The sequence below is a fragment of the Tachypleus tridentatus genome, chromosome 10, assembly GCF_004210375.1.
Source record: "Tachypleus tridentatus isolate NWPU-2018 chromosome 10, ASM421037v1, whole genome shotgun sequence".
Lineage (NCBI taxonomy): Eukaryota > Metazoa > Arthropoda > Merostomata > Xiphosura > Limulidae > Tachypleus > Tachypleus tridentatus.
Genome location: NC_134834.1, coordinates 152,269,786 through 152,284,654, shown reverse-complemented (window position 1 = coordinate 152,284,654; position 14,869 = coordinate 152,269,786).

Below are 14,869 nucleotides of genomic sequence, written 5' to 3'. Positions count from 1 at the left end.
TTGACTGCTCAGTGACGGTTCTGCTGACCACAACTGACTAAAGATAGTCTCTTTGCCTTACAGTGACATTGCAGAGATGGTCCTGGCCGGTTCAACATGACTTATCTTCAATGGTCGTTGGATAGTCATAATGACAACAGTCCGTTGTTAATGGATGATCATAATGACAACCGCTCCTTGGACGAATAGGGTCACACTGATTATGTCATGACTACTCTGTAGTGGTTTGCAGGTAGGCAGTGAGACTATTGTCAGCTGGTCAGCATTGGTCAGAATGACTACCTAACGAAAGTCATAACGACTATCATAGTGCAGTCAAATTTATTACCTGCCAGGTATCCTTGCCACCATTATCTGACTATTTCCCGACTACACAATAGTAAAAATGACTAATATTTAATAGTCACATCAGATAGTCATCGATTTTAGCGACTACTTGGAGAGTCTTTTTTGGCACCGCTTGACTATCTGATTTACTATTCAAAAGTCGTCGCCTTGACTAGTTCTTATTTTGAGTGAATTTTCTGAACGTATTCAACAGAACTTGACGGAAAATCACAGAGAAACGAAATGACGTACAACTTTGTGTAATGTTGTGTTCCCATATAATGTATCAGAACTATAGTAATCTTTAGTGTTCTATTTCAAAGAATCTCATGTTTCATTAAATTTCAAAGCATGTAAACATGCTACAGTAGCATTGCCAGTAATAGTTATTTAGACGATCCTAGAATATTACGTTTTAATACAGATTTTAGAGTGCTCATACAAAATTGGAAATGCATAGTTTCATACACAATAAAAGTCAGCAATGAACACAATAAACTTCAGTAGTTCTGTATCGCTGTGTTATGAAGTTGTAAAGAGTTGATTTTAATTAATGCGTAAGTAATGATACATGTATATTAAGATAAATATAAATATTTAGACACAGAAAAGTACAAATTATAACTTACCAATTGGCTAGAATTATCTTTTATGAGAGGCTGGGACGAATGCGTAGTTAGCGTGTGAGACTGCGGATTCGAGGTTCACAGCTCGTTACTGTAAAAAACAAAAAATCGCGTTCCGCACTTTGAAACATGGATGCGTTATAGGAATGACAGCCAAATCCTTTTATTCGATTGAAGTAATCCACAAGTTGACTAGCTAGCTACTTTTTGTCTTCACATTAAAATTTGGGACTGCTAGTGGGGATAACTCTCGTTTTGCTCTGCGCGAAATTTAACAACAAACGACATGGTAGGAAACGTTTCGAGCATTTTCCTACACACGGTTTCGACAGGACTAGACTCAGCTATTGTCTTTGTTTTATGGCGTGTCATAATAATGATTTGATGGGTTTGCAAGAGCTTTCGTGACCCTTGCTTTTGTTTATGAATTTTATGGGATTAGCACGAGAATTGACAGCACTTATCTTCAATTTATAATTGTGATGATTTCATAGATTTACAAAACGTTCGTTGAATTTTATCTTTAATTTATAATGATATTGATATGATAGCTTATATTTAATTTTGTTGGTAGTGATTTTATGAGTGTGCAAGGGGTTTGTTGAAATAAGTAAGACACTGGCGTTAATTAAGAGTTATAATTACTTCAACAGAACACAATCAGTCTATGAACATATTTTAGAGTCAGCACGTTTGATGATGACCTTTTGTCTCTAGCTGCACTTATAAATATCCTTTCTATATCGCAAGTAGAGCGAAGAAAACATGCTGTTCAGAAACATATCTCGTGCATCAAACCGAAATACTACACATGTTCGAACCTTTGTTTGTTATTTGCAGCTATCAAGTTCCAAATAATTTCAGCCTCCCCAGTGGTGCAGAGGTTTGCCTTTGAACTTATACTGCTGGAAACCGGATTTCGATACCCTCATTAAGCAGTGCACAGATCGTCTAATGTGCATATCTGTGTTTAACAACAAATAAAAAAAACAACAACAAATATCTCCCAAACACTTTCTTTCATGAATATATTTATTTACTAGCAGAGACCTGCTAAACATTTAAGGTCAAATTAGTATTTTCATTGCAACACTACTTTTTAAATATAGGTTTCCTAGAATAATACAAAAGAATTCTAATCGCAGACACTAAAACTTTCTGCAAGTCCACTTTTCTCAGGCCTAACATTAGTTACGTCTTTATTAGCATGGCCTGTATTCGCTAAAGAGATACAGTATTAATTTAACTTGTATGTTTTTTTTAGTTCAGTTAGGGCTAAACCCCACTGTATTTAATGCTGTCAGTAAAGAAAGTTTTAATATTATTCTACGATCTAATGTTAGAACTTTTAAACAACTTTAATATTTTAATATGTTGCATACAATGTCTACTAAAGTGTATTTATGTCCGCCTTTTGTATACAGCCGGTAAAATGGATTGAGTGCGTATTTTCAGGACAAACAAAAAATAAGTATTATTATAATAGATAACAAGAATAGAAGTAACAAAAATAAGGTTAATGACGGTCAATCATAAGACAGGTATACTTCTCTTTACGTGTGTAGGATCAATAATTAAAGATTGGTTTGGTTTGTTTTGAATTTCGCGCAAAATTACACGAGGATTATCTGCGCTCACCGTCCCTAATTTAGCAGTGTAAGACGAGAAGAAAGGCATTTAGTCATCACCACCAACTCTTGGGCTACTCGTTTACCAACGAATAGTGGGATTGATCGTAACATTATAACGCCTCCACGGTGGTTAAGGCACTCAACTCGTAATCCAAGGGACGCGGATTCGAATCCCTGTCACACCAAACATGTCGCCCGTTCACCCGTGGAGGCGTTATAATGTGACGATCAATCCCACTATTCGTTGGTAAATGGGTAGTCCAAGAGTTGGTGGTGGGTGGTGATGACTAGATGCCTTCCTTCTAGTCTTATGCTGCTAAATTAGGGACGGCTAGAGCAGATAACCGTCGTGTAGCTTTGCGCGAAATTTGAAACAAACCAAACCTATCGTCCATAGTACCATATCCTACTTTAAAATTTCGGATATTTTTATTTAATATGGATTAGGCCCAAAAAGCTGACATAAATCACCAGCCTCTCATTTATTAATTTAAATTTTAAGTTATCTTTTCATGCATTATACCTTTTGAAGTAAATTATAAACACAATTATGACGTGGCGTGTCATTTGAGGCAGCTGAACGACATTATATTTTGGTATGTAATGAACGGCCTGTGCTATTCGATGCATCGCAGTTTTCTACATATTAGGGGTACCAGGAAGTATTTTCATTTTTGTTGCCTTTAATTTAAACGTTTTTAATTAACTTAATTTAATTTAGCAGCCAAGAAAACCCTTCTTGTTAACCAATTGTCTGTTAACAGAACTAGTTTTTCTCTGACCAGAAAAAACAAACAAACTAAATTCCTGAAGTTAATCAAATTCGACATTGCATGCCGTACGAGTTTCATAAAGGTAACAAAGCAACGCAGACAATTAAAAACATTTATAGGGTTCATAAAGATGCTTTGAGTGTTCGTAAATACTAGCGGTTCTTCAGGAAATATAGAGCAGGTGATTTTTGATCTCCTCAGGTTACCATTGTTCAGGAAGATCACTAGATTTGGACCAAGACCTGAGGTCAGAGGTTGAGTCAGATTCCTGTCAAACCGTCAAACAGTTGTTATAATAACTTAATAATTCTTGGTCTATCGTTCAAAAACTTCTTAAACAGATTGGGAAGGTCAGTAGACCATAAGTTTGTTCCACACGAGTTGCTATGTGACAACAAAACCAATGCATAGCAGTGTACAATTCATTGATAACCAGACATGAGAAAGAACTATGCCTTTAACGGGTTGTTACAGGAAATGAGAAATTGGTTCTTTATATTAACATCATGCGCAAGAATCATTGGCTTAGATCTGGCTTGAACTCAATTCCCACAGATAAACCCTCAGAAAGTCTTGTTGCGCGATTGATAACTTTGTAAGGTAATATTTGAAAAAAAAAGTAAACTTACCTTCCAAAATTAATATCGTATTAACATTAACAATAAAAGTAAACTTAGTTTTAATATATAACTTATATTAACAATAAAAAGAGGATTACTTTGCATTCGTAATTTGTTAACATTACAATAATAGTAAGTTTACTTTGCATACATAATTTGTTAACATTAAGAATAAAACTAAGTTATAGCTCATTAGTACTTGTAATAAGATTATAGTTACTTCTACACTTTAGTTTGCGCATCAGAAAAGCCCGAGGAATATGACGAAAGCTCATAACACGATTACCCCATTAAGTAAGCCTTTCTGGCTTGGATAAATATACAGATAGAGGAGCTGTAGTGGATGGGAAATGTAAAAAACAAAACAAACTTAAACATTAACTATCAAATACCTCTTTCTCTCTTTCATCTTCCACTATAAAAAAGCTGCCAACTTCCTACTTATCAATTCACGAAAGTAAAATATGTAAACTATATCAATACCTTATTTGACAAGTATTAGAAACGTTAGATCTAGCGATAAAAACACCGACTAGCAACGCTAAGCTAATAGTGGCTAAGTACACAATACCATGTAAATAACCTAAAATATGATTTAGATCCACTAAAGAGGAACATCACCAAACATGTATGCGTACAAGTTTCGATACGTTCACGTGTCCTCTTTACTTCAATATTTGAAACTGGTATCCACATAACCTTGGTGTTGTTTCGGAATAGTGAATTTAAACTTTGTTTCATAACGCTAGAGTCCGCGTAAGTTTGCGTTTGTTTGATTTAGGTAAGAAACATTAAACATGGCGGGCAACTCCTCTAATGTTAGTATCTTTCGTCAATAGGATGACAAAATCCGCTACTTTGTCTATCCGCCTTTACTATCATTGGCGAAAAATACTTATCCTTGTGTGACAAAGTATACCCCTTCCTGCTGTTATAATTGCTGACTAAAACTAGTAATACATTTATTATATTGAGATAATATTTATGTGTGAGCGCGCTAGATAATACTATCCTTTTGTTTATATGTATAATGAATTCAGAATTACCTTAATCTAGATTCTCTTGTTGAACTGATGTTTTCGAGTTTCGTGTGTTGCTAAACAGTGTTTCGAGATGTGTATTACAATCTTCTCAAATATAAATCAAAAACAAATTTACTGTCACAGTCATAAAGTACAATTCTCAGAGTGTGTGTTTTTCTTATAGCAAAGCCATACCGGGCTATCTGCTGATCCCACCGAGGAGGACTGAACCCCTGATTTTAACGTTGTAAATCCAAAGACATACCGCTGTACTAGCGGGAGGCATAGTTCTCAGAATCTATCAAAATCTTTTCAGGGCCCCATATTTCTTTTGTTGTAAGGAAGGACCTATCTATTATCAGAGTGAAGAAAAGGCAGACCACAAACTCTGTGGTGGTATTCTCAGGAGCCTAAAGCTCTTCCTACGAAGAGTGACTGTTTGTTATCAAAGTGAGAAGAAGCAAGACCTTAGATTCTGTTATAGTCTTCTCAGAAGCCTAAAGCTCCTCCTATAAGAAGCGACTGTTTATTATCACAGTTAGAGAGAAGACCTTAAACTCTCTGGTAGTCTTCTCAGGGGCCTAAAGCTCTCCTTCTGCGACTAGTTATAAGTAAAGTATATCACCATGAATTAATAAAGTGTTATAAATTTCTCCTTTAGATATTAAATGTAGGAAAATCTTTACTTCGATAACAGTTCTTATTCTTTGAGAAAGTATCAGTTTTGTCTTTCTTAGTTTCAACACGAATATTTTACTGGTCTAGCAAAAAATAGATTTTCGGGAACTCATCATTGCATGAAGGGTAGTTATTGGTGTTATTTGTTCTTCGGTTACAAGCCATTATATGCGGCACTACTTTAGGCGGATGTACACCTTGCCGCATATAAAGGCTTGTTTAGAGCATGATAGTCACAGTAGACTTAATAAATGGGTGATGGTTGGGTGCTATACTAGTTTATTTAGATAATTGGGTGAGACTCTTCATACTAATATAATTCATTTACTGGGTTACCAATTACTGCCTTTCTACCGTAATGGGGACTGGAATGCTAATTTCAAGGGGTGAGTTTTAACTTACTCCCAAATTGTAGTATTTTATTTTTTATATTTTTCAATCATTTTTTTTTCTTCTTTACTTAGGAGAGCAATCACCTTCTCACAACTGTTTGCAGGCAGTAAGAGGCGGTATAGATGTGGGAGATCTCGCTTTCTTAATTTCTATATTTACTGCAACTACTTTATTTCATATTTTTATGTAAGACTGGCGAATGGAGGTTAAGGCTAATAGATGGTGTGTCCCAACCGCAAAATGGATTCTACTTCTGCAGTCACCTCCAAAACCTAGGGTACATTTTATATCTTACATTATAACTTGTACCCTGGGATCTTTACATTAGTACAGCGTTTTTGCTTATTATTTTAGTGTATTTTTATTTCGGCTTGTTTTCAGATTATAACAAACTAATAGTTTTCTATATATTACTAAAAATAACACTGCACAACAAAGTTTTTGCTTCTTGAACACTATTGGGTGTTCCTGCTGATCACGAAAATCACATCCAAATTTGCCCATCACGTACCGTTTCATTGAAATCTTCAGTTTTGCTACAATGGAAAAACGATATCAGGGCAAATGGAATGAATCCGTCGATGTTTACGGACTACTGTTGGATACTGCAACGTGATGCACCGGACATTGAATACAAACAAAAATCAGGAGCAAAACACTTTTAATGATGTTAAACTTAATAACGTATTAGAAACATAAACGCAATTAAATACGTTATTGCCAGTAAACAGTTAACTGTCTATTTCTCAGAGTTCCTACGTAATGAAGCAAAACCAAAACTATATTTGTGCACACCCACCAGGTACCTGTCACAATCAGCAAAACTTTTCAGAAAAAAATTGTTGTACAGTATAATAGCTCGGGATGTTATTTGAGAACAGTATCTTACCTTCATAATTGTACTGTCGTTTGTGCAACTGTTATTTACCAAATGTTTTTTTATCTAGCAATGTGTTATCCTGTCTGTTTACGTGGCCACATGTTGAAGTATTGTCTGTATATTACCGTGTATATTTCTACCTGTCTACATAGCCATGTATCTATCTGATGTATATATCTATAATATTTTATTGTTTATATCTATAAATCTTTAGACATATCCACCTCACCTTCTCGCCTGAAGTCTATTCTTTAACGAAGCCTGCAAGGTAGCCTTGGAACTCTACATCCGAGATCCTAACCCATCAATAGACATTCCCAGCAACCAATTAGCAACCCTCATAGAATTCACCACGATGAAAATAAACTTCATGTTCAACAACCACAACTATATACAAACAAATGACCTAAGCATGGGCCACCCAGTATCACCAGTTCCAGCTAATATTTTTATGACACAAGTTGAAACACAAGCAATTAACACAGCATTATATCCACCACTGTACTGGTACAGATATGTAAACGATACGATTCACATCTACTGAATACACACTTAATTTTTTCAATCACATTAACTCTATACATCCCAACATTAACGTCACATGTGAACAGGAAGAAAGTAATCAAATATTTCTTAGCCTCAAAATTACAAGAACCGACACACAATTCAAAACAGAAATCCACCGAAAAATCACCCATACTGAACTATACATTTCTTGGGACTTAGCAAATGAAACAAAACAAAATCTCAACATACTAAGAAACCAAATAAACACAGCCATAAAACTATGCTCACCAGATAAAATTAATGATGATTTAGACAAAATTAAACAATACTTCATCAACATCAATAAGTTTCCTCCACAAACCGTAGAAAAAAATTATACGCACACATTTAGACAGAAAGCAAAATCAAGTAATAAAAGTAAATATATCCCACGAATTAAAAAGTCACGAAACCGTGTGCTGCTGCATATCATATATTCCCGACATCAGCAGAAAAATAACCAACATTTGGCAAAAACTAGTAACAAAATGACATTCCAGTTAATACCAAATTTATTCAAAAACCAGGTTCAAAACTCAGCTCTATACTGTGTAAAGACTACACTGACAAACACCACTCCAACATTATTTATAAAATACAATGTGATAACTGCCACGACTTCTATATATGGAGAAACAAGTAGAAAAATGGAAACCAAATTCAAAAAACACAAAAAGTCACCTTCACACGTTTTCGAACACTGCAAATCAAATAAACACAACATAACCATAGAAAACACTCAAATACTAAATAAAGAAACAAATATAAACAAACGCAAAATTAAAGAAGCCTTACTTATACAACAGCTCAAGTTCAAAATAAACCAATACAAAGGAGCACCTTTATACCTACATTAATAAAAATATGCAACATCTAAGCACGCCCTCTACATTCCTACACTCGGTTACACAATCCCCTTCAAACATGTAGTCAGCTATCGATCAGTTACCTCTTTCTTTCTTTGTGAACCTGACGATGACCGAAGAAGGTCGAAACGTTGTTCGCTCCTCTGCATAAAAAAAAAAAAAAATTCTCAACCCAAACCAGCCGTTTTTACATATATTTTTATATATTCCTGTCTATATACATTTCTATCTGTGTATCTATTAACGTGATATATTTTATATAATTCTGTCTGTATATATATCCAACTGGTTATGTATTAACGTGCTACCCTTTATATATTGCTGTCTGTATATATACTCACCAGTTTATAAAACGCCTGTCTATTAACGTGTTGTCTTGTGTATATTCTTTTCCATATATACCTTTCTATCAGCTGTCTGCCTATTTTTCTCTGTGCAGTGTCGTAAGATTTAACTGAAGGAACCTTCAATATTTTCGCTCTGAACTTTCAATAAATAAATTATTAAGAATTTTAAAAGTAATTTTTCGAGCATTCTAACTTAAGCTATTTCTATATTGAAATAAATGATACTTCATAATATTTGAATTAGTAATAATGTAAAACAAAAACATATTCTACGATACAGAATATTTTAATTCATTCCAAGTAAATAAAAAGTAATAACATTATCCATACAGATAGGGTAAAAGGTTTTTTTGTTGTTTTTTTTCGGAATGGAACTTTAATGGGCCCTGTTATTCTCATTTGTTCGGATAAAAATACTATTAAAATGTTCCAATAGATGTTTGCTTTTAAACTTTGCTTGTTGACATAAGGATGCAATTAAAACATTTTATCATAATGCTTAGAAATAAGTTTCATGATGCATTTTAAATTAACTTTATCCTCTTAAATCTTGGAAACTTCATAAAAAATTCGTAATTTAACGTATGGAAGTATTTACTTATTTTTTGTTAGTTGTAAAGTACTTTCATTTGGTATGTTTGATATACAAAACGCTTCTATTTTCTTTTAGATTCTACCCAAAAAACTCCACTGAAAGAATGTTATTATTTTAAACACTATGTCAGAATGCCTACCTATAAACCACTACCTATTGGTGGCAAAAGAAGGAGACCTGGAGAAACTGGAAACCCTTAGAAACAATCAAGAGCTCGTACCTGATATTCGAGATGTATTTGGCGTCACATGTGTATATTATGCAGCAAGTGGTGGGCACGTAAAGGTTTTAAAATTTTTGGTTAAAAAATGTCGAATAAAGGGTAATGGTCGTTCATTTGTTCGAACCACTCCTACCCACGACGCTGCAGCTATAGGTAAAGTAAATTAATTCCCTTTCATGGCTTCTAAAACACAAGGAGACAATGATGGTACTACTGTCTTATACGTAGCAGCAAGGTAGGGTAAAATTTCGTTTTATCAGTTATAACAAGTTTCAAATTGGATTCAGAAGGGAAAAAAATTACCTATTTAAGTCATGTTCACAAAAATGATCGTGGATAGAAAATTATAAAATAAAGTGATATATCTGTAATAACAATAACCAATAAGTAATTATTAGATCTTATTTCTGAGAAATTTAACCAGAAGCTGTTGTTGTTGTATTTTTGAATTAAGCACAAAGCTACACAATGGGCTATCTGTGCTCTGCCGGGTATCGAAACCCGGTTTTTAGCTTTGTAAGTCCGCAGACACACCGCTAAGCCACTGGGGGGCATTAACGAGAAGCAAGTGGCAATCACATTATACACCAGATATTACGTTATAAACTGTGGAGTCAAACAAATCACCTTTCTTCATTAAAATGTGTAAATATTTTCTTTTACGAATACTGCGATTTCAGTTGTACTCGTTAGAGAATTTGTATGGTTTGTCTGTGTGAAAAAAACATGATTTCCTCGAACCTAATTTCATTGATATCTTGTTCTCGTTTATATATGGATACTGGTAATTACGGGTCAATGATAATAAAAAAAAAACAGTTTACGTACATGTGCTGTTATAAAGAAATTGTTAGACAATAATAATAACAATTTTGAAATAACAGGTTTTAAAAAGCGCGTATGAAAGTGTTACAATAGGTATTAATGATAGAAATGATTACATTTAAATGTTTTTTGTTCGTATTTCTGAGTTTCAAATGAATATTAAAATATTTTCAGATAAAAATCATTATTATTATTACCTGTGTCGGGGAAAATCAAATTTGAAAAAAAAAAGGTAAATTTTGTTTTTACGATACACGGGTAAAAATATCTTTAAGTAAAGAAAATTTCAAAAGCATTTGAAGGAGATACAAATCTTGCAAAACTTTCTTGAATCATTTTACAGAAATACGGACTGTCTCAGAGTTAACACACAACCACACTGCTGTAACTGCCAACAGCAACATACAGCAAACTATGAAGGATGCTAAAAATACAAGAACATCAAAATATGCATACCAAACAACACAAAAACAAAAGACATTCACACGTACAAGATCAGGAAAAGGATAAAACACAAATAAGGACACCTCTGTTGCCTGCACCCACATTAAAAGAATCCATTACAAAGCAACAATCTACAACACGTACTTATGCACAAGGGGCTAAAACATTCACTCGAATTCATGAGACACCCAGAACAGAAGAGCACAGACAAAAATGAAATCATAACTAAAATAACAGAAGCAACAAAAATATCTACTATGAATTTCTAATAGAATACAGAAACTCACTAAATAAAGAAGACAGCATCACACTATTCATCAAAATAGCCATTAGATGCCTTACTATCTCAGATAATTCAATTACCCGTTTTTTCACCAATACCACAAAACACAATCGTACAGTAAAATTAATCTCATAGATAGACATAACCCAATGACATAAACAACTGTGGCCCTGAAAAGGAAAATAACAATCCGACACTAATAGACACCCACGCAAACCAGGTTACAAAATTCAAAATGAAACATCCAACAACACCAGTACTACAAGAGCAAAGAAGAGCTCTACCTAATACCTGACCCTTTCAGGTCATCAGGGTCAAAATACCGATACAGAACTTTGATTGACGTGCTTAGACCATACACAGACTTCTCCATGGTTTATAACGGACATCTTCTGTCTATCATAATTTACTTTATCAAACCTTTATGGTTTTCTCTAAAGCTGTGTATTCTTATCTGTAATTCCGTAAAGGCCCAGCATGGTCAGATGGTCAAGACGCTCGACATCTAATTTGAGGGTCGCGGATTTGAATCCCCGTCCCACCAAACATGCTCGACCTTTCAGCCGTGAAAGTGTTATACTGTAACAGTCAATCCTACTATTCGTTGATAAAAGAAGCCCAAGGACTGGCGGTGGTTAGTGATGACTAGCTCTCTTCCCTCTAGGCTTACACTGCAAATTAGGGACTGCGAACATGTTCGGAGAACAGCCTGTATATCTTTGATAAGTTAGACTATATTCCATAATAACGTACGGCAAGTGTTCGCTACAATCGATTCGACCGAGATTATAAAATAAACTTAGCTAGCATATGCTTAAAAGTCTTGTATTACCTTGTAAGCCATCCGACTGGTGTGATGGTCCCAGTTCTCTTACAGCATTTTGATCACTTATGTTGTTCTTAAATTTTTAAAATGAAATTCTTTAGTATCGAGTCCCATTAAGTACTGAAAAAGATGTAAGCCTTTTTTTTATTCATGTTCAAGGCCAGCTGATAAAAAGGTTTATCAACCTGGACTTCCTCATTTCTCGGACGCCTCCATTTTTAGTTTTATATTTGGTAAATACTCTACTGTATAGTCTCAAATACTGGTCTCTTATTTTAACTTCTCATTATCAAATTTATGATAAAATTTAATGTTAATATTAATTTTCCCCAATTAGCGTACAAATAATATGGATCAAAGTATGCACAAAAACATTATAATACAACTTGTAACCTCTTAATTTCAAAATTCGACAATATCTTTAATATTAATTTCTTTGTGTGTTTGTTTCAAAAGTTTAGCAAAAAACAGTTAGTTCATGATTTCTTATAGGTATATTAGAAACTAAATATCTAACAGGACATTCTTTATCATGTACTTTAGGAACATCATATTAAATACTAGGATCATTACCTGCCAGCTTAACCCTTAAATATCCTTCCTGTTTTTGTGAGATTTGGATAGTTAAATAGGTGTGTGTGTGTGTGTATTATTCCTTCAGTTTTGATTTATGTAGTTTTTAAATGAGTATCTATTATGTATCATATATAGCTAAACATGCTCTGTGGCACTTACTTTGGGGTTTGCATTGGTTTAGCATTCTTTTTCAGCTTATAGCTACCCAATGAATTATATGCCTTGAGTCCATCGAGGGTTGATCTATCTCCACGTTTTGGGGTTACAAATTCTCAAGTCATATATATATACGGGTTTTGTCTTTTCGATTTGTCTGATAGATACTTTGAGGGAAGTAATGGATGCTAGTAGGAATGCTCGTCTTCTTATCAAAGTTAAGTAACTAAAATTAAAAAAGAATATATTCTGGGTTAGCTATTTGTCTGTGTTACTTTCACCGATATATATATATAAAAAGAGAGAGGTTTTGTCGGTTCTGGTTTGTCTGATAGATACTGCAAATTTTCCCTTTGTTAAATTGGTGTATCTGGCTGTTGACGATTAAAGAAACACGAAAAGCAATTTTCAACGGTTCAGAGATGTCTTCTTATGTGATGCATACCGCATACCGTATGCTATTTGAATGGTTCATGAGATTTTTGTTTCGTATTTAATTATGCAGATATGTACACTTTAAAACCGTGAATGATTTTTAAGCTCTGATGATAAAGTTTACTAAAATGTTTATAGGTTTTAAAGTCACAAGGAAATATCCAATTTTAATAATGCAAGCAATAAAGACATGTTTTAGAAGCTTTAATAGAGTTATTAAATTAATAACTGAAGTTCAAACACACCCAGCATTTTAACAACAAAGTTAAAACATTACTACAAAACTAAGACAGCAGAAGCACTAACTTCCACTAATTATAAGAATCATTTCAGGTAGGTAAATTTAAAAAACCAAATCATATCTTAATAAATGTGAGAACATTTGTTTGTTTTTTTATTTCGCGCACAGCTACTCACAGGCTATCTGCGCTAGCCGTCCCTAATTTAGTAATGTAAGGCTAGAGGGAAGGCTGTTAGTCATCACCACCCACAGCCAACTCTTGAGCTACTTTTTGACCAGGGATTAGTGGGATTGACCGTCACATTATAACGCCCCCGATTGAAATGGCGAGCATGTTTCGTGCGACCGGGAGTCGAACTCGCGACCCGTAAATTACGAGTGAAACGCCTTAACCCACCTGGCCATGCCGGACTCATGCGAAAACGTGTTTAATATAGAACAGTAGTTTAGCCTAATGAAATCTATGTAGTTTTAAGCCTAAATCTTCTTTTTTAACAAATACATCAAAATTATATATGGAATAAGTAAGCAAATACAAAACATTAATTAATCTCGCATGAAGCGAACAAAAAGTGTATACCACCTAAGTATTAGTGTTTGGTATACATAAAGTACATTTTAAATCGTTTTGCCATTTATGGATTTTTAAGTTTAAAAACAACGATAGAATGTAGTGAGCATTTAAAAATTTTCGTATCCAGAAATTTCGCTGATTCATCTTGGAACTTCAATTGTGTATTAAATTTTGTTTTTTTGAAAATAAAGCTAATTCAAACATTGTGGGGGTTGTAATTGTTTACAAATTCACATGTTTTTTTTTTTACCTGCTGGAAACAGGATTATATTGGTTCCACGAATCGATACCTAGCAGTTCGAATCAACAAAAGTCTTAAACCAAGTAAGAACGTCATTCCAGTATTTACATATACGACAGTAACATGTGTAACGGAAACACTGCTATAAAGAGTTCAGCACTTTCTGCTTTGCAGAAAGTGAGGAAACGATGTGAATAAGATGCTTTATTGATTAGGTATTTGAAACCAGATGTTAATGATTTTTCATCGTCTTTTCCGATATATTTAAAATTGTAGCAATGTAAGTATTTTTTAACTCTCGTAATATGGAGAATTATTCTGAAGTGAAGTGACGAGCGCAGTAACTTGATGTTTGATATGATATATATCTAGGTTCTCAGTTAGCGTGTTTTTTACATGTTTGTTTTTATGCAAGTTTAATTAATCTTTTATATTCGTTTATACATTCTGTTTATAATTTCCATGTATAACGAAAGGAATATTTAGGCTTAATATACATACTCTATTAGTATTAGGCTATTGTTCTAAAATGGAATTTATCTCAGGTATTTTCTTGTCACGGTTTTATTCCGCTTTGTTTATTAGACTTGTCTAATTGAATGTGTTGAAATTCTTATTAATTAATGAAAGTTTTTCTTCTTTTTTACTTAGTCGTATGTTAACTTCGTTATTGGACCGATACCACTCTTAGCTTTCTTTTTTATTTTATACTTAGACTAATGTTTCTTAAACATGTTTATT